The following is a 21059-nucleotide window of genomic DNA, read 5'->3' as shown; positions in this document are numbered from 1 at the left end:
ACATGTTCGAGAAGTCCACCAGCTTGCTTGCGTTCTTGAGCTTTCCTGCCTCTCTTCTCTTCACGTATATATAGTTTTTGCTTCTGTGTTATGCAAACTATTTGATATTTTTTCCTTTTATAACAGCATGCCATTTAGGGAGCGAGGTTGGTTAAATTTGAGAAATTGTAAATTACAAATAAATTCTGCTCCTTCCATTCTTGCTGAAGATTCACTACAAGATTGACTAAAGCCTCTTAGTTGTGACTTTCATTCTCAAGTTAGTGGGCCAACCATCCCAGCAAGTTTATCTTGTTACTTTAAGTGTCTTTAAGTGTTTTTGCAGGGTTATATATAATACTCCTGCTCTGAACTTACTTGCCTGCTTTCTTAAACCAAATAAGTTTTGTAACTGCTGCTGACTTTGAGTTGCCACTTTTGATTGAGTTTTCTGGAGTTTTGCTTACATAATTTTTTTAAAATTCATGTAGGAGACCCAGACGTTCAGAAATTATGCACCACAGCCATGGTCATTGTTCTACAGTTTGCATATATGGAGCTTAATAAGCTCATCTCTTTTTTTCTCATTATATATATATATATAATATAAGATATCCTAATATCTTACATTTAACAGTCCACAATGCTTATACTCTCCCCAGACTTACCACTCCTCACTGAACAGGTTCTAGCCTCCAAATTATTCTGCTGAGAATAGAGAGTTCATTTGATAGGTCACACATATTTATAGAATGCCATAAGTACTAACAATGCATCTCAACACTGTTTTATTAGAGAATATTCCATTCACAATCCCAATAGATAAATCTAGTTTTCCTTGTTACTTATATTATTAGTAGAAGGGACATAAATTGCCCTTTCAGAAAAAACAATACGAGCACACAAAAGAGGTTACATTTCTCCTTTGATGTTTCTCTGATGCTTTTATTCCTAGATTTAAAAAAAACTATTTAAAATAATTAGTAATGTATACAACAAACATAGCTCCTTAGATATACTTTTGATAGTAAAGTGGCAAGGAAGTGGATACTCTATTCAGATATCAAAGTCACAGTGATTAAATGTATACTAGGTATTTGACTCATTTTTGAAGTGACCTTCACTCCACCAACTTCCTTCTCTCCGTGTATTTACCGTTTTCTGTTCAGAATACAGAAACACAATTTGTGCATCTTTGAGGAGCTGACAGGAATAAGAATGGGAGAATTTCTCTAGGAATGAGAATAGAGAAATCTCTTCAGTGCAAATGAAGGGAGTCTGCTTTAGGTGAAGGGCTGACTTTTTAGCTGTGAATAAAGAATAAGGCTTAGAGCAACACAAGGATGAGAGTTGAAATAGGAACTTAGACTCTCATCAAAATCATTCCTCAGCAACCATGCCTGTGCTACAAATGTGTGGATGCATGTTCACCTCCTCAGACATAAGCTTCTTTGTCCTTAAAATAATGCAAGGGAAATAAATAAATGAAAATCTTTCTTGAGTGTATTTGAGATTCAGTTGCTAAAATATTCACTTTGATATCTCTAAATGAAATGAAAGAGCTCAAACTTCATTCCCTCTGGCAAGTGTGGTTCTTCAGACATCAAGGAAGAGATTGCATCCAGAAAGATTTAATTTGAATTAAGGCAGAAGAAAAGGGAGGCACAGTAATGTATAATTGAAAATTCTACCAGTAGTAATATGTTCATGTCAACTTAGGATTTGAATTTAAACAAATTTAACGTGGCTATGTTTGGCCAATAACAACATTAATGATCCGACCTCAGTACTATAGTAAATCTATTTATAAAACCAACAGCAGTGGCTGTATTAATAGACTATTGCTCTTTAAGTAAGCCGAGAATTGAAAATTCAGAGTGGTCAACCTTGAAATACAGAAAGAACAAATTCGAGATTAACTGATTATATTTATGTATTTGTGTATATATTTATAGATATGGTGTGTATGTCTGCATGTGTGTGTCACAATAACACTCAAAGAACAATCGTCTATCAATTTCAGGATGCTGTTCCATGGGAGGATTTGCAGTTATGGAGCATTAGGTAAGACTGGAGAGAGAAACAAAAGGGGGAAAACTGATTGTGTGTGTGTGTATTCAAAAAAAGTGCAAGCTGGGGCACAAGTCCCTTCCGCTCGACTCGAGACTCGAGCCCCGGGCTACCTTGCCAGCAGAGTCTTGCCCAACACCCGCAAGGGTCCACACAGGACTCCCCACGGGACCCTAAGACCTCTGGTGAGTGGATCACAGTGCCTGCCCCAATCCAATCGCGCGGAACTTGAGACTGCGGTACATAGGGAAGCAGGCTACCCGGGCCTGATCTGGGGCACAAGTCCCTTCCGCTCGACTCGAGACTCGAGCCCCGGGCTACCTTGACAGCAGAGTCTTGCCCAACACCCGCAAGGGCCCACACGGGACTCCCCACGGGACCCTAAGACCTCTGGTGAGTGGAACACAGCGCCTACCCCAATCCAATCGCGTGGAACTTGAGACTGCGGTACATAGGGAAGCAGGCTACCCGGGCTTGATCTGGGGCACAAACCCCTTCCACTCCACTCGAGCCCCGGCTACCTTGCCAGCTGAGTCGCCTGACACCCGCAAGGGCCCACACAGGATTCCACACGTGATCCTAAGACCTCTAGTGAGTGGAACACAACTTCTGCCAGGAGTCTGGTTCGAACACCAGATATCTGGGTACCTGCCTTGCAAGAAGTGAGCTTGCCTGCAGAGAATACTCTGCCCACTGAAACTAAGGAGAGTGCTACCCTCCAGGTCTGCTCATAGAGGCTAACAGAGTCACCTGAAGAACAAGCTCTTAACAGTGACAACTAAAACAGCTAGCTTCAGAGATTACCAGATGGCGAAAGGCAAACGTAAGAATCCTACTAACAGAAATCAAGACCACTCACCATCATCAGAACGCAGCACTCCCACCCCACCTAGTCCTGGGCACCCCAACACAACCGAAAATCTAGACCCAGATTTAAAAACATTTCTCATGATGATGATAGAGGACATCAAGAAGGACTTTCATAAGTCACTTAAAGATTTACAGGAGAGCACTGCTAAAGAGTTACAGGCTCTTAAAGAAAAGCAGGAAAACACAGCCAAACAGGTGATGGAAATGAACAAAACCATACTAGAACTAAAAGGGGAAGTAGACATAATAAAGAAAACCCAAAGCGAGGCAACGCTGGAGATAGAAACCCTAGGAAAGAGATCTGGAACCATAGATGCAAGCATCAGCAACAGAATACAAGAAATGGAAGAGAGAATCTCAGGTGCAGAAGATTCCATAGAGAACATCGACACAACAGTCAAAGAAAATACAAAATGCAAAAGGATCCTAACTCAAAACATCCAGGTAATCCAGGACACAATGAGAAGACCAAACCTACGGATAATAGGAATTGATGAGAATGAAGATTTTCAACTTAAAGGGCCAGCTAATATCTTCAACAAAATAATAGAAGAAAACTTCCCAAACATAAAAAAAGAGATGCCCATGATCATACAAGAAGCATACAGAACTCCAAATAGACTGGACCAGAAAAGAAATTCCTCCCGACACATAATAATCAGAACAACAAATACACTAAATAAAGATAGAATATTAAAAGCAGTAAGGGAGAAAGGTCAAGTAACATATAAAGGAAGGCCTATCAGAATTACACCAGACTTTTCACCAGAGACTATGAAAGCCAGAAGAGCCTGGACAGATGTTATACAGACACTAAGAGAACACAAATGCCAGCCCAGGCTATTATACCCGGCCAAACTCTCAATTACCATAGATGGAGAAACCAAAGTATTCCACGACAAAACCAAGTTCACACAATATCTTTCCACGAATCCAGCCCTTCAAAGGATAATAACAGAAAAGAAGCAATACAAGGACGGAAATCACGCCCTAGAACAACCAAGAAAGTAATCATTCAACAAACCAAAAAGAAGACAGCCACAAGAACAGAATGCCAACTCTAACAACAAAAATAAAAGGGAGCAACAATTACTTTTCCTTAATATCTCTTAATATCAATGGACTCAATTCCCCAATAAAAAGACATAGACTAACAGACTGGCTACACAAACAGGACCCAACATTCTGCTGCTTACAGGAAACCCATCTCAGGGAAAAAGACAGACACTACCTCAGAGTGAAAGGCTGGAAAACAATTTTCCAAGCAAATGGACTGAAGAAACAAGCTGGAGTAGCCATTTTAATATCGGATAAAATCGACTTCCAACCCAAAGTTATCAAAAAAGACAAGGAGGGACACTTCATACTCATCAAAGGTAAAATCCTCCAAGAGGAACTCTCAATTCTGAATATCTACGCACCAAATGCAAGGGCAGCCACATTCATTAGAGACACTTTAGTAAAGATCAAAGCATACATTGCACCTCACACAATAATAGTGGGAGACTTCAACACACCACTTTCTTCAAAGGACAGATCGTGGAAACAGAAACTAAACAGGGACACAGTGAAACTAACAGAAGTTATGAAACAAATGGACCTGACAGATATCTACAGAACATTTTATCCTAAAACAAAAGGATATACCTTCTTCTCAGCACCTCACGGGACCTTCTCCAAAATTGACCATATAATTGGTCACAAAACAGGCCTCAATAGATACAAAAATATTGAAATTGTCCCATGTATCCTATCAGACCACCATGGCCTAAGACTGATCTTCAATAACAACATAAATAATGGAAAGCCAACATTCACGTGGAAACTGAATAACACTCTTCTCAATGATACCTTGGTCAAGGAAGGAATAAAGAAAGAAATTAAAGACTTTTTAGAGTTTAATGAAAATGAAGCCACAACGTACCCAAACCTATGGGACACAATGAAAGCATTTCTAAGAGGGAAACTCATAGCGCTGAGTGCCTCCAAGAAGAAACGGGAGACAGCACATACTAGCAGCTTGACAACACATCTAAAAGCCCTAGAAAAAAAGGAAGCAAATTCACCCAAGAGGAGTAGACGGCAGGAAATAATCAAACTCAGGGGTGAAATCAACCAAGTGGAAACAAGAAGAACTATTCAAAGAATTAACCAAACGAGGAGTTGGTTCTTTGAGAAAATCAACAAGATAGATAAACCCTTAGCTAGACTCACTAAAGGGCACAGGGACAAAATCCTAATTAACAAAATCAGAAATGAAAAGGGAGACATAACAACAGATCCTGAAGAAATCCAAAACACCATCAGATCCTTCTACAAAAGGCTATACTCAACAAAACTGGAAAACCTGGACGAAATGGACAAATTTCTGGACAGATACCAGGTACCAAAGTTGAATCAGGATCAAGTTGACCATCTAAACAGTCCCATATCACCTAAAGAAATAGAAGCAGTTATTAATAGTCTCCCAACCAAAAAAAGCCCAGGACCAGATGGGTTTAGTGCAGAGTTCTATCAGACCTTCAAAGAAGATCTAATTCCAATTCTGCACAAACTATTTCACAAAATAGAAGTAGAAGGTACTCTACCCAACTCATTTTATGAAGCCACTATTACTCTGATACCTAAACCACAGAAAGATCCAACAAAGATAGAGAACTTCAGACCAATTTCTCTTATGAATATTGATGCAAAAATCCTCAATAAAATTCTCGCTAACCGAATCCAAGAACACATTAAAGCAATCATCCATCCTGACCAAGTAGGTTTTATTCCAGGGATGCAGGGATGGTTTAATATACGAAAATCCATCAATGTAATCCATTATATAAACAAACTCAAAGACAAAAACCACATGATCATCTCTTTAGATGCAGAAAAAGCATTTGACAAGATCCAACACCCATTCATGATAAAAGTTTTGGAAAGATCAGGAATTCAAGGCCCATACCTAAACATGATAAAAGCAATCTACAGCAAACCAGTAGCCAACATCAAAGTAAATGGAGAGAAGCTGGAAGCAATCCCACTAAAATCAGGGACTAGACAAGGCTGCCCACTTTCTCCCTACCTTTTCAACATAGTACTTGAAGTATTAGCCAGAGCAATTCGACAACAAAAGGAGATCAAGGGGATACAAATTGGAAAAGAGGAAGTCAAAATATCACTTTTTGCAGATGATATGATAGTATATATAAGTGACCCTAAAAATTCTACCAGAGAACTCCTAAACCTGATAAACAGCTTCGGTGAAGTAGCTGGATATAAAATAAACTCAAACAAGTCAATGGCCTTTCTCTATACAAAGAATAAACAGGCTGAGAAAGAAATTAGGGAAACAACTTCCTTCTCAATAGTCACAAATAATATAAAATATCTTGGCGTGACTCTAACTAAGGAGGTGAAAGATCTGTATGATAAAAACTTCAAATCTCTGAAGAAAGAAATTAAAGAAGATCTCAGAAGATGGAAAGATCTCCCATGCTCATGGATTGGCAGGATCAACATTGTAAAAATGGCTATCTTGCCAAAAGCAATCTACAGATTCAATGCAATCCCCATCAAAATTCCAACTCAATTCTTCAACGAATTGGAAGGAGCAATTTGCAAATTTGTCTGGAATAACAAAAAACCTAGGATAGCAAAAAGTCTTCTCAAGGATAAAAGAACTTCTGGCGGAATCACCATGCCAGACCTAAAGCTTTACTACAGAGCAATTGTGATAAAAACTGCATGGTACTGGTATAGAGACAGACAAGTAGACCAATGGAATAGAATTGGAGATCCAGAAATGAACCCACACACCTATGGTCACTTGATCTTCGACAAGGGAGCTAAAACCATCCAGTGGAAGAAAGACAGCATTTTCAACAATTGGTGCTGGCACAACTGGTTGTTATCGTGTAGAAGAATGCGAATCGATCCATACTTATCTCCTTGTACTAAGGTCAAATCTAAGTGGATCAAGGAACTTCACATAAAACCAGAGACACTGAAACTTATAGAGGAGAAAGTGGGGAAAAGCCTTGAAGATATGGGCACAGGGGAAAAATTCCTGAACAGAACAGCAATGGCTTGTGCTGTAAGATCGAGAATCGACAAATGGGACCTAATGAAACTCCAAAGTTTCTGCAAGGCAAAAGACACCGTCAATAAGACAAAAAGACCACCAACAGATTGGGAAAGGATCTTTACCTATCCTAAATCAGATAGGGGACTAATATCCAACATATACAAAGAACTCAAGAAGGTGGACTTCAGAAAATCAAATAACCCCATTAAAAAATGGGGCTCAGAACTGAACAAAGAATTCTCACCTGAGGAATACCGAATGGCAGAGAAGCACTTGAAAAAATGTTCAACATCCTTAATCATCAGGGAAATGCAAATCAAAACAACCCTGAGATTCCACCTCACACCAGTCAGAATGGCTAAGATAAAAAATTCAGGTGACAGCAGATGCTGGCGAGGATGTGGAGAAAGAGGAACACTCCTCCATTGTTGGTGGGAGTGCAGGCTTGTACAACCACTCTGGAAATCAGTCTGGCGGTTCCTCAGAAAACTGGACATAGTACTACCGGAGGATCCAGCAATACCTCTCCTAGGCATATATCCAGAAGATGCCCCAACAGGTAAGAAGGACACATGCTCCACTATGTTCATAGCAGCCTTATTTATAATAGCCAGAAGCTGGAAAGAACCTAGATGCCCCTCAACAGAGGAATGGATACAGAAAATGTGGTACATCTACACAATGGAGTACTACTCAGCTATTAAAAAGAATGAATTTATGAAATTCCTAGCCAAATGGATGGACCTGGAGGGCATCATCCTGAGTGAGGTAACACATTCACAAAGAAACTCACACAATATGTATTCACTGATAAGTGGATATTAGCCCCAAACCTAGGATACCCAAGATATAAGATATAATTTGCTAAACACATGAAACTCAAGGAGAATGAAGACTGAAGTGTGGACACTATGCCCCTCCTTAGATTTGGGAACAAAACACCCATGGAAGGAGTTACAGAGACGGAGTTTGGAGCTGAGATGAAAGGATGGACCATGTAGAGACTGCCATAGCCAGGGATCCACCCCATAATCAGCATCCAAACGCTGACACCATTGCATACACTAGCAAGATTTTATTGAAAGGACGCAGATGTAGCTGTCTCTTGTGAGACTATGCCGGGGCCCAGCAAACACAGAAGTGGATGCTCACAGTCAGCTAATGGATGGATCATAGGGCTCCCAATGGAGGAGCTAGAGAAAGTAGCCAAGGAGCTAAAGGGATCTGCAACCCTATAGGTGGAACAACATTATGAGCTAACCAGTACCCCGGAGCTCTTGACTCTAGCTGCATATATATCAAAAGATGGCCTAGTCAGCCATCACTGGAAAGAGAGGCCCATTGGACTTGCAAACTTTATATGCCCCAGTACAGGGGAATACCAGGGCCAAAAAGGGGGAGTGGGTGGGCAGGGGAGTGGGGGTGGGTGGATATGGGGGACTTTTGGTATAGCATTGGAAATGTAAATGAGTTAAATACCTAATAAAAAATGGAAAAAAAAAAGTGCAAACATTGTTATATACCAAAATTCATCTTTGTTTTCAAAGTTTGTCATAGTAAGAAGGTTCTATTTTAATAGTCATTTGTATATATGAAAAAGTCTTTGCTAAAATATTTACACATAAATATCTGTCAGTATATATGTCATACAAATTGGAGAAACACAATTAATATTTGTGAAATTATTTCATTTATAACAAATATATACTTAATAAAACCATTATTAACCAAAAGACCTCAAATATTTTAGTAACAATAAAGTATGTGGGAAAAAATGTTGTACATGAAAATACTCACTTATAAATAACCACTTATAAAAATTAGCGTCTATTTGTATATTTTACCAACCTAATAATAGATCCAATCTCCCATTTGAAACACTGTATCTTTAGTTCTCTCTCTTCTACAATGTTAGTGGATATCTGTACAGTGTAAATGTGGTACAAATTAATTAAAGTAAAATGGCAAATTTTAATAAGATTAAAAAAAAATCATGAAATCACCAAGTAGGATGTTGAATGTACTCATTATATTTATTTAATTGCAGAGCCCATGGAAAAGCCAAATGAGGTAGAATTCTATGTTAACAAATCATTTTAAAAAATGTTATTGACATTAATGCTGATCTTGTAGGTAATTCAAAGAGAAGTTGACAAAACCTTTGAATATTTTAAGAAAAAGTGATTCATTTTAATGTTTTTACGGTAAAACAACTTTTCATTATTTTTATTCATACTAAAAATTAGATTATGGCTACATTTAAAACTGACCTTTAAATGAAATGTTGGCATACTGAATTTTGATATTTATTTTTACATTAAATATACAATCAAATGATTTTATCAAGGTCACTGAATTCTACTGTTGTATGTTTTACTGGGATCATGATAGGAAGTCTTTTCTCTAGCAAGCGTTTGCTGAAAGGACCCTGATATAGCTGTCTCTTGTGAGACTAGGCAGGGACCTAGCAAACACATAAGTGGATGCTCACAGTCAGCTATTGGATGGATCACAGGGCCCCTAATGGAGGAGCTAGAGAAAGTATCCAAAGAGCTAAAGAGACCTGCAACCCTGTAGGTGCAACATTATGAACTAACCAGTACCCCGGAGCTCTTGACTCTAGCTGCATATGTATCAAAAGATGGCCTAGTCGGCCATCACTGGAAAGAGAGGCCCATTGGACAAGCAAACTTTATATGCCCCAGTACAGGGGAACGCCAGGGCCAAATAAATGGGAATGGGTGGGTAGGGAAGTGGGGGAGGGGAGGGTATGGGGGACTTTTGGGATAGCATTGGAAATGTAACTGAGGAAAATACGTAATTAAAAAAAAATCTAATAAAAAAACCCTACACTTTGAAAAAAAAAAAGAACTATTCTTTGATCCTAAGGATTTCTCATATTCTTCCCAGGGTCTGTTCATAAGCCTCTGTCTTTATCTTGGCAATCATCTCATTATTGCTATTTTTAAGAAATTGAACCCAATAATACCTAGTTTCTTTTAAAATATATCCTTTATGATATAAAATACCAGCAATTATTTTACTCTGCCTTCTCTTACATATGGTATTTCTTTAAGTTCCTTCATCTACTTTCTGTTCATACTTAAACCACATATTTAATTAGCATGACAAAAATACCACCTCCTTGCACATGATCCTGTTGAGAAATAAGCACTTGCTAATTTTAAGTAACCATTTCTACTTTCATAAGGAACTCTCAACATAAGGTGTGCTTAACTCACTGAAAAGTTCAGAGAATCATTTTGCTGTGATCATTGAGAGTGTGAACATTGGAGCTTGAGAGGACTCAGTACCAAGCCCCATTTATACTAATTAAATGCTTTTTGGTCTAGTTATTGACTCTATTTAAGCTCTATTTTCCTGTTCTAAAGCCTCAGAATACAATTTTAAAACAGGGGTTGAATGAAAATTTAAATTAGTTAAACATCAATTACCTTATACATAGAAATAAGCCGTTAGGTACAATGGGTTTCATATTATGTCTATGTTTCTTTCTCTTCTTCCTCATCGAAGTCACACACAGTATAATTGTCAAGGGATGAATTCTTGCAGATGGACATGAAACCAATGTGAGTCCTGTTGAACTGAACACAATAAGCTTCAAACTTAGTCTGAAGTGCACTCAAACACTGAAACACAATGCATTTAAAGACAACCAGTGAATTTAAACTTTAGCATACAATGTCATCAATTTTGATGTGGAAAATTCTGTTTACCAGGTGATCAGTTTATTCAATAAACAGCCTTAAATAACTAGAGTGATATTCTAAATCTTTATACATACACATTCCTGGTCAGTTGGATTGGGAACCACTTAGAATCAACTACGTGGCTTGCCTTAGGTTGAGTCATCCAAATATCAACTCTAAATGGTATTCATACATTTTCTCATCTCTCACTAGGGCTCATCACAGTTATTGTCTATCAAGTATTAAAATCAAAGTTTGTGACTTGTGGGTATCTAGGCATAAACTATTTCCCTCTTTCCTCTCAAATCTAAAGGAATAAAAACACAGGCATTACATCCATTGTAAGGTATAGTGCTAATTAACACTAGATAAACTTTTAGAGAACCAACACAAGACGGTATACTCATAGTCACAAGAATCTGACAAGAGCTAGTATATAGGCATGAGAGTGGTAACTGAAGAATTGACATTTCTCCAGACCAGAAGACAAAAGAAAAGGAGAACATATGCATCTCATTGATGCATATGAATCCTGAAGAGAAGACAGAGCAGGGCTTTTTTTTTTTTTTTAAATGTTAAAAGGCAGTTAGTTTAAAGCAAGCATCTAGAATGGGAGATAATGACTACAGGATATTAACTGACTAATCTGTCTCTCTGATATTGTACCATAAAATCTTATTGGCCAAGCTCTTCCAGAAACCAAAAAGCAAAGAGATTTTCTTCATGTAGTTCATAAATCTCAGATCTTCAAAAGAAAAACCGTAATACGGAGTTGAGAGTGGATCCGGAAGAATAGAAAATAAAGTGTCACGTGTGGCTCACCTCTACTATCCCATTCCTGAATAAATATTTAATTCTTGACTACAAATGAGCTTAAAGATGCCTTAGGTATGATTGCACTTTGGAGTAAACTCTTACCAAAAGACAAGTTTTTTGGGACTGGATTAATAAGATCTGTCGTCAGACTCTCCTATCTTAATTATATCTTTAATGTTAGTTTTTTTAATTACAATATTTTTAATTTTTAAAAATTTAAAATTTTAAACTTTTATATTTGAATTTTACTACATTTAACTTAAATTTTAAATTTTCATACTTTTAAAAGTTTACAATTCTAACATTTGAGCGATGTAGACAACATTTAAAGTTGATCATCGAACTCTTTACAAAAAATGTGTTTTCTTCAAATCAGGTGAACTTGGGAAAGGTTGTACAGGCAAATAACCCTAGGACTTGGGAACCTAAGCCAAGGAGGAATGTTATTAGGTTGAGGCCAGTCTGATACACAAAGCATTAGATTCTGTATCACATACACTCACATAAAATGACTGGTCATTGAATCAGAGTGACACCTAAAGATTCATTGAGTAACTGGCTCTGACTCTAATGCCTAGTGGCTCTTGGGAATTTTAATAACACATCATTTCCAATTGAGACTATCCAATGCACTACAGTTATTTAAAACCAGTCACGAATGCCATATTATGCTCAGCAATAAATAGTGCCATATTGCAAAAATAAATAAACACATAGATAAAGTTTCAAAATCCAAATAGAGTAATTAATAGCAAAGAAGATAGTGTCATAATTTGTGAGTACAGTGACTGTCTCTGTGGAACAGGCAATCCATATGTTATCTGGGAAGGCACACAGTGCTGGGCTCAGGAATGGATGTTCAGAATTTATGCTGCCAAATCTGGTCTCCCTGTAGGAACACAAGAGACTCATCAATGAGAGAGTGACATCACTCAGAACTAGGATACTTCCACAGGGACATCATTATTTCAACATATTTAAGGCACATACAATCAGACAAAAATGGTTACTGTAGGTAGGTGACCATCCCTGAGTTTTCACAGCTGCTTTCTCTTCTTGTCGTATTCAATGGTGTGAGATGATGATCATGCAGGACAGAATATTAGGGCAAGCAACAGACTCAACCTTCCTCTCAAACTCATAGCTGCTACAGAAAATAAAAGGGAGCTGTTAGTTTCTAAGAACCTATGTTTGATACATATGCAGCTAGAGTCAAGAGCTCCGGGGTACTGGTTAGTTCATAATGTTGATCCACCTATAGGGTTGCAGATCCCTTTAGCTCCTTGGGTACTTTCTCTAGCTGCATATGTATCAAAAGATGGCCTAGTCGGCCATCACTGGAAAGAGAGGCCCATTGGACACACAAACTTTATATGCCCCAGAACAGGGGAACGCCAGGGCCAAAAAGGGGGAGTGGGCGGGTAGGGGAGTGGGGGTGGGTGGGTATGGGGGACTTTTGGTATAGCATTGGAAATGTAAATGAGCTAAATACCTAATAAAAAATGGAAAGAAAAAAAAAAAAGAACCTATGTTTGTAAAATTTTGTCTCCTGAGAGACTTAATGCTGAGAATTTTATTTATATAAAAGAATACTTCAGAAATTTAATGAGACCAATTCTGAATATAAAAATTACATAATCAAGTTTAAATGTGAGCATATTTTGTATGGATTTTTGTATGAATCTCCTTTTTGAAGTCATAGCAGACATGAGGGAAAGAGGCAGGATGAAGACAAACAGACAGATGCAGACATGTACCTTAATAAAATCCCTAATAGAACTGGAGATATCCAGCCTTAAGCATCCTGTGAAATACTGCTACTGTGCAGAGAAATTATACTGAGCAAAGTAAAAGACTCCGCTTGAGTGAAAGTGATCTTTAGACACATGGAAATCTATCTTAAATTTTGAAATCCTGTATAACAGGACAGGAAATAGTAAAAAGTTGTCAAATCATAATTGAGCACCACTAACAAGGTGACAATGTTGTCCAAGCTTACTTGTACTCAATTATAATTAAGATATTATTTGAAAAGATAGAGGTGACAATATTTTATAGCAGAGTAGAATTTCTGTGCTTGAATATGATTTGTCGGAAGCATAATGGTAATGGCTTTCAATTGCCACTGTGAATCAAAATCAACTTAAAAAAATAAAATCAATAAAATACAAAAAAAATGAAATCAGAAAAATCAAACTGAAATTTCTTAAAGTTTTGCCTCCATTGCTCTGGGGGCAGAGCTAGTTAGTTGTATTCTATGATTGTTGTTTTTCTTATTTGTCTTCCTAAGGCAAATTTGTTTCTCCATTGTGGCTTGCTGATACTAACGGTGTAATTGAACTTGAATTGTTCTTTCCTGGATAAGAGGATATGAGCATGCATTATGGCTCTCTTACTAAGTGATAGTGTGAAATTGTACTAGTGACATTCGCTGAGAAGATGAATAATGTACATACTTGATCTGTTTCTCTTTGCTGTTAAAGATCAAGTGTCATAAATTATGTAAAGCCATTTGTAAAATGCAAAGTACTACTTATATACTTTGACTAATTTTTGTTGTTTGTAGTAGAGACATAACTAGAGCACATGTCTTCACAGATTTCCGATCTTTTACTAATATTTTCAAAACTACTTGGTTGCATTTCTGACTGAAATAAACAATCTTATGGGGCACTTAATAAATTGCATATAGTTTTAAGTACACTGAGGAAGTGGTCAATAATTTACATAGTTATATCCCTGTCTTAGTCAGGGTTTGTATTCCTGAACAAAACATCATGACAAGAAGGAAGTTAGGGAGGAAAGGGCTTATTCAGCTTACACTTCCACATCGCTGTTCATCACCAAAGGAAGGCAGGACAGGAACTCACACAGGGCAGGAACTTGAAGGCAGGAGCTGATGCAGAGGCCATGGAGGGGTGCTGCTTACTGGGTTGCTTCCCCTGGCTTGCTCAGCTTGCTTTCTTATAGAACCCAGGACCATCAGCCCAGGATGGCACCACCCACAAGAGGCCTGCCCCTTTTGACCACTAACTTCGAAAATGTCTTACAGCTTGATATCATGGAGGTATTTCCTCAAGGGAGGCTTCTTAATCTGTGATAACTTAAGACTCAAGTTGACACACAAAACCAGCCAGTTCAATCCCCAATGTTCTCAATTCTTACCATTCAAAATGTGGCTAGACCAAGAACTGAAAATATTGGGCTCATTAGAAATCATATGTGAATTGTGATCTCTTGAATCTCACATCAAATCTACTGCTTACAAATCTATAGTTTAACCGGATACCCAGGTGAACAGGAGGTACACAGGGATTTGAGTAATACTCTCACACATGTCTAGATGACTTCATGATGGAACTAAGATCAGTATTATCTGGACAACTCTATAGATCTGAGCTCAAGGTCCAGGACCTACAATAGTAGAATGAGAGACCAATGTCTGTACATTTTCCTCTGACAGCCACAGGTTCGCCATGACATGAATGCACTTAATACGTGAGTGCACACCTAAATAAATAAACTAATTTTAAAAATAGAAATAAATTTATAAAAGACAATTATGATCCTGTCAAAACTACAGGATTCAGTAAATCATCTCTTCCTCATAATACTGTTATTATGCTGAATAATAACATTCACTGCATTAATTTTCTCAAATACTCTTTAGATTTTTTCCCATAATAATCAATTCTTAACAGTAATTTTGATTTATTTAATTAATCACTATTAGATCCCATGGAAACATAGGAATTTAATATCCTCATTCCAGATGAGATGTTTTGAACAGAAGCAATTAGACTCTATGTGATCAAAGTTCCCCACTGACTATACAATATGTCTTTTGTTCTTTATTTTTTAAAGCCACAAACTCATTTTACTCAGTCTGGGCTCAAAATAATTTGCATTCTTAGGGGTGGCTAATACACACAGCTTAATGTTTGGATAATGTCTATCTAGTTATAAAAGATACATCCTTGTAGACTTTCATTTGATGAGAAACTTATAATTTAGAAGGAGTTAAAAGAGCAGAGCATAGTTTCATTATACAGACATGAAATAACGAAAAGAAGTAAACAGCTTTATCTTTAGTTTTTCTCTAGAAAAATCTGTGCTCCAATTAATTATCCTGTCTTAAGCCATTCCCTAGGCTCTACACAAATTAGGAGTGTTTGAGTGCAAATTAAATAAGGTGAAATCTTAACGAACGACCAAGACATCAGTCATTCTGGCACCAACAGACCCTGCATACTGAGTGAGGAAAATTCTTGCAGCCTCAGATTTCCATCCACATCTAATTGGATATAAATTGCAGTCTATTTATGCCAGATCTAGCAAGAGATGACTGTGGACAGTGTCATGGACCTCAGGTATACTGCAATCAGCTTCTGATTAATTTGTTTCCATGGGAGGTAATGACTTTTGAAAACTGTGGCAACACAATGTGAACAGGGCAACAATATGTGGCAGGAAAGATGTTGCTTTCAAACCTCTGCATGAAAAGAGGCAGAATTAAGGGTATTCAGTGATCTACCTGTCTTTGGAGGAAGGAGAGTACAACTGCCGCTAGGGGCAACTGCCAATTTCACTTTAGACAATATAAGAATGAAGAGAAAAAGTAAGCTCCAGATACTTATCAACAATGGAGGTATGGCAGATTTTACTCAAATACATCTCTACAGCATCACACCTTTAGTCTCTGGAATGGTACCATGTAATGAATAAACGCACTTGCAAAATGCCAACCTTAGTGCCAGAGATAATAAACTGAGCTATTTACAGGGCCAGACCTGCTTTACATCAATTCATACCAGTATTTATCATGTCCTATGTCTCTCTTCATTTAATTCTACATGATTGTTGATTGATTCCTCACTTTCTACAGGAATACTCCATGTTACAGGCAAAGCAAAATATGCATTTCTACATTGATTATGGCAATGTGAGATTGGTAACTTTGGCTATGTTCTTATTGTCATTCTCCATAGAAACAGTTCTTTTGATTGCCTAAGATTGGAGTCATGACTCATTTCAGTTAAGGATAAATAGGCTATGTGCAGGAATGGATTCTTTATGGCCATACACATAAGCATATATATCTACTCCCTTTAGAGACAAAGGGATAGCCTTGGTATAAGTGTCTGGAGATAACAGTATGAACATTTACAATTAATGATAAAACATGAGGCCTAAAAATTTCTGAAAGGTTCCACTTTTCACATCCTGCATATTATGGAGCAGTTGAAGCATTCTAGGTCAAGTTCACTCTAATTAGCTTTGTTTCATAGGCCATAAAAACACTGAAATGTTTTTGCCTCTGGCAGAAATTAGCAGAAAAAAATTAGATCAGTAGATGTCAACTTTACTTCAGTCTACATCTTTACAGAGTACTCTCAATTTCTTCAATATTTTCACCTTGAAAATGCCTATCTCAGCTTGTTACCACAATGATAAAAAATACTACACATGTAGATTATAGAATATCACCCAGTACAGAACAAAATTTTCAATGATGCCACTTCCTTCTTTATTTATCTGTATTTGAAAAGGAAATCTCTGTATTTGAAAATGGTCAAAAAAGACTTAACATGTGGGTATACAAATACTACAGTTTACACATTGGCTGCTATAATATGACAATGGTGCAATATGGATATTCAAATGCTAATTTTGATGGGTAACTCTGAAACCCTATAATAGCTGATGTGTGTTTCTAAATATAATTGAAAAGTGAAGTATTTTTCAAACTCAGCATATGTTTTTACATTTGTTATACATCCCTGTTCTATATGTTCATGTATCTAGTGTTGCATACATATTGGGAACTGTTCTGGAGAATTAAATTCTATTTTTATCTGGAATAAATTTAATCAAATTGTTCTTTTGCTCATCTTCAGTGACCATTTTCTGAAATAGATAGATATAATAATATAGTCACCCCATTACAGTACTGTATACTCCTAAACATAGCACATTCTGGTCCAATACCACATGCATATCTGTGGTTCTCTAATGATCTTCCTGTACATGTATGTATAAATACATAATGGTAATCATCACACATGTTGAAATGCTGATACAGCTTGTGACAGGAAGCTAGCTGCTATTTGAGAATTTTCAAGGGCTCCTTTTCTTTATCTTACTTCTCTCACACCTTCCATATGTGTCCACAATCCAGTAGATGGCCAGTTTGTGCTTTGGCACTCGTGTTTGGGTCTGTTCTGCCTTGTTGTATGCAGTTCAGAACCTTTTCCTCTCTTATCTCTGCCTATATTCTTGTCAGTATATGCTTGTAAACATAGCAAAGAATCATCCTAAAAAGAAAACCACCAACAACTCATTTCTAAGCTGCTTGGAGCCTTGCTGATCCTGCTCCCACTTGCACCTCACTGGTCTTTGAACACTATGGTATTAGCACAGCCTGGGGGCGGGGGGAAAACCCTTCATCAGCCACTAGTTTATGATTCTGTCACTTTCAATCCTCCCCAAACACAGTGAAATTTTAGACCCATATTGCCTTTTAATAACATTTATATTGCTCCAGCGACCTCTCCTTACTTTTCCATCAATTTATTTCAAGTGAATATTCTGATTTCAGTCTACTGTAAGCAACATTATACCTACATCTATAAAAAAGAGCACAAAAAGAGAGGTTATTTTTAGTGTAATAAGAGTCACTTCCCCCTTCAGAGTATTGCTTTTAAGAAAAAGGACAAACTGGTTAAAAAAAAAAAAAAAGACAAACATGTTGATTCTATCTCAGTCCCTTCCAGAATATGCAATGTAGAGCTGTAGAGGTCACAGCTATGTCGCTGAATCAAAGAGTGGCTGTTCAGAAGGGGGCAGCTTACTATTTTTCTCTTTGGAAAGTAGATGAGGAAGTTCTGTAGGGGAGTAAGAATAACTGAGACTAGTAAAAGACCAAATGCCTTCCCTCCCTCTCTTAATCTTATATCTACCTGACTCATCAGCTAAGAGTGAGTTGTCTCAGTCTGTGTGAGCATTTTCCCGTACCTTCTTTTGGAATCCCTTTTTGTCTTCAAAGCTGGTTTTCCACTTACCATGGAAAGTTATTCTAATATTTCTAATATTCTAATAGTTCTAATTATTTTATGCCAACTTTTCAAATTTGATGATTAACACTGTTTCTCTAGTGTGATTCATTCTCCCCAACTTTTGATGATACACAGCCATGTGTTCTTTGTGACTCTGTCCAATTTCTGTGGTGCTTGAACATTATGTGGTCCTCTTCGGTTTTCCCTGTACCCATCCTGTTTCTATCCAACTGAAACACAACAAAAAACTTTCCCAAATTTATTTTGTTTCCTGTGTATTTGTCCAAATGTTAAAATTCATGTTAACTAATCTTCCTTATGATTATATATTTTGTACCTATTATTTAATGTTATGAGAAAAGTCTGCCAAATGTTGTTTTCTAAGCATGCTTATGAATCAGTCCACTAAGCATTGCTGGAAAGATGATCTGTCCTTTTCCCCTGTGACTAGACTGCCATCCCAAATCAGTTTCTGTATGAGACATCTTTATACAGCATTGTCCAGAGCTTCCATCTACAATCTTATGTAAAGCACAGATACCTCAATAAACATTAAACAGGTAAGCAACATTCAACTATGGGAACACAGAGTTCTTAGGACATTTGTGAGGATCTAGTTTTCTATGATTTGTTCCATTTTTACCCTTCCTATGGTATTACATATAAAGTAATTAATCTTAATATATTGGCTCTAAACTATGATTAGATGAACTTGGCAGTATAATGACCCTATCTAGATGGTAGAATTTTGTATTTATACATATTATGTACTCATGGTAGTAAAATGTTGTTGCCAGAGGTGAGACTGGGACAATCTCTCACAGCTTTTAGGTTGTTTTGCCTCAGTTTTTCCTCCTGATATATTGTCAAGTGAGTCCAAATGCAATCATACTATTGATATGGGTGGATGTCAGGTATTGCATAGGTAGTTTCTTTCTGTGTGATGGAGTTGTAGCATATTGGTACAGCATAGTTTACCACATGTGAGGGTTTCCATCCAATTCCCAACCCTGACAGAAATTAAGCTTTTCTATCACTTGCCTCTATGGTGAGTTAAACGATATTCTGTATATTTAGTCAAAGAAATGTCAAAATGGGTTCTTAATACAAAAACCTTAAATGGATTTCCCTTTTTGTCTCGATACTTATCTGGAAATTTGCTGGTAATCGGAAACATGCTTCTGAGTCTCATGCACAAAAACTTAGATGTGGCTTTAGCTAGTAATCTCAGTCCAGAGATCCACAGTTCTCGTAAATACCTGGTGAATGCTGAAACAAACTCTGCATTGAGCCAGTACCTCCAGGGGTGGCAGGCCGGCTAGGAACAGATGCTGGTGATGTCCTGACTCTTCAGCAGATGCTGCCAAATACCTTAAACATGCTTCAGTTATTTTATCAGAAAGAAAGATGAAAAAAGCATAATAGGATTTCCAGAAATAGATCAAAGGACATATGGCAATTTGGTATTCTAAGGGTGGCACCTCAAATTTAGGAGGAGGGAGGAAGAGAACATTTTTAAGGAATTATATTAGGGTAAACAGTCATTTGAGAAAAATGATAAATTTGGATTTATACCTAACACATTATATCAAGCACAAGATGAATGCAAATTGATCAAAATCTAAATATAAAAATAAAACAGTATTCATAGTAAAAACATCGGTGCACGGGAGGCTTAGATTTGATTGAGAAGCAATTACAAGAAAGACTTGTTCATTTTTACTACATATTCTTCTGTTAATTGAAATTAATTTTCCAGGATTAAAAAATTAAAAACAAAAAAGATTAATGTGACTTCACATAAAGAGCTTTTGCAACCTTAAAATAAAAACTTTCTTAAATATATAGATATATCACAGAAAAGGAAACTTCAGAACCCCTTGAACATTATAAAGTACTTACAGAGGGATCATGTTGCTGACTTGGTAGTGAATTCCAAAGGAAAAGCATGTCTGGTTAGAGAAGAAGACGGTGTACTGGTTTCATATGCTAAAGCAAACTGCGCAAGGGAAGGAGCAGTTAACAAAGGAAGGCTTGTCTGATCAGGGCAGATGCATGCTTTAGCCATGTCTTTCCTCTAAGCAAAGTGAGAAGCCGCATGGCTTCTGAGCAGCGGAGACTGAGAAAGGGCAAACCATATTTTTGCTATTATTACAGTCTTCTTTTTCTTAAGGAAAAAAGACAAGCCTGTAACTGGTCTCTCTCTCTCTCTCTCTCTCTCTCTCTCTCTCTCTCTCTCTCACACACACACACACACACACACACACACACACACACACACACACAAACAAAAAACGTTTTTGCTTTTTTTAACTAGCAGAGAGACCTAGATCACAGTCTGTCACATAATTATGTGACCATAAACAGCACACGTGATCTAAATGCCAGCACTCTCCTCTGATGGCCACTGGAAGCAATAATCATGCTAAGCTTTCTGGAGTCCTGCTATAATTAAAAAGGCTTTGTGCAGAAACTCACAACTTTAGA

General features: G+C 37.3%; 1 long non-coding RNA gene across 1 annotated transcript in view; it reads right to left on the bottom strand.

Moving 5' to 3' along the window:
• Positions 1-20737, bottom strand: part of Gm39903 — a 69797-nt gene extending 49060 nt beyond the window's left edge. The window contains exons 1-2 of the long non-coding RNA XR_866637.2: positions 20475-20737; positions 10447-10596 (exon numbers count right to left, since the gene is read on the bottom strand). This is a non-coding gene — a long non-coding RNA (predicted gene, 39903). The remainder of the gene's footprint in view (positions 1-10446; positions 10597-20474) is intronic.
• Positions 20738-21059: the final 322 nt, after the last annotated feature.

This window comes from Mus musculus, chromosome 2 (assembly GCF_000001635.26).
Source record: "Mus musculus strain C57BL/6J chromosome 2, GRCm38.p6 C57BL/6J".
Lineage (NCBI taxonomy): Eukaryota > Metazoa > Chordata > Mammalia > Rodentia > Muridae > Mus > Mus musculus.
Note: the sequence above shows the minus strand (reverse complement) of the source record. Positions and strands in the feature narration are given on the sequence as shown.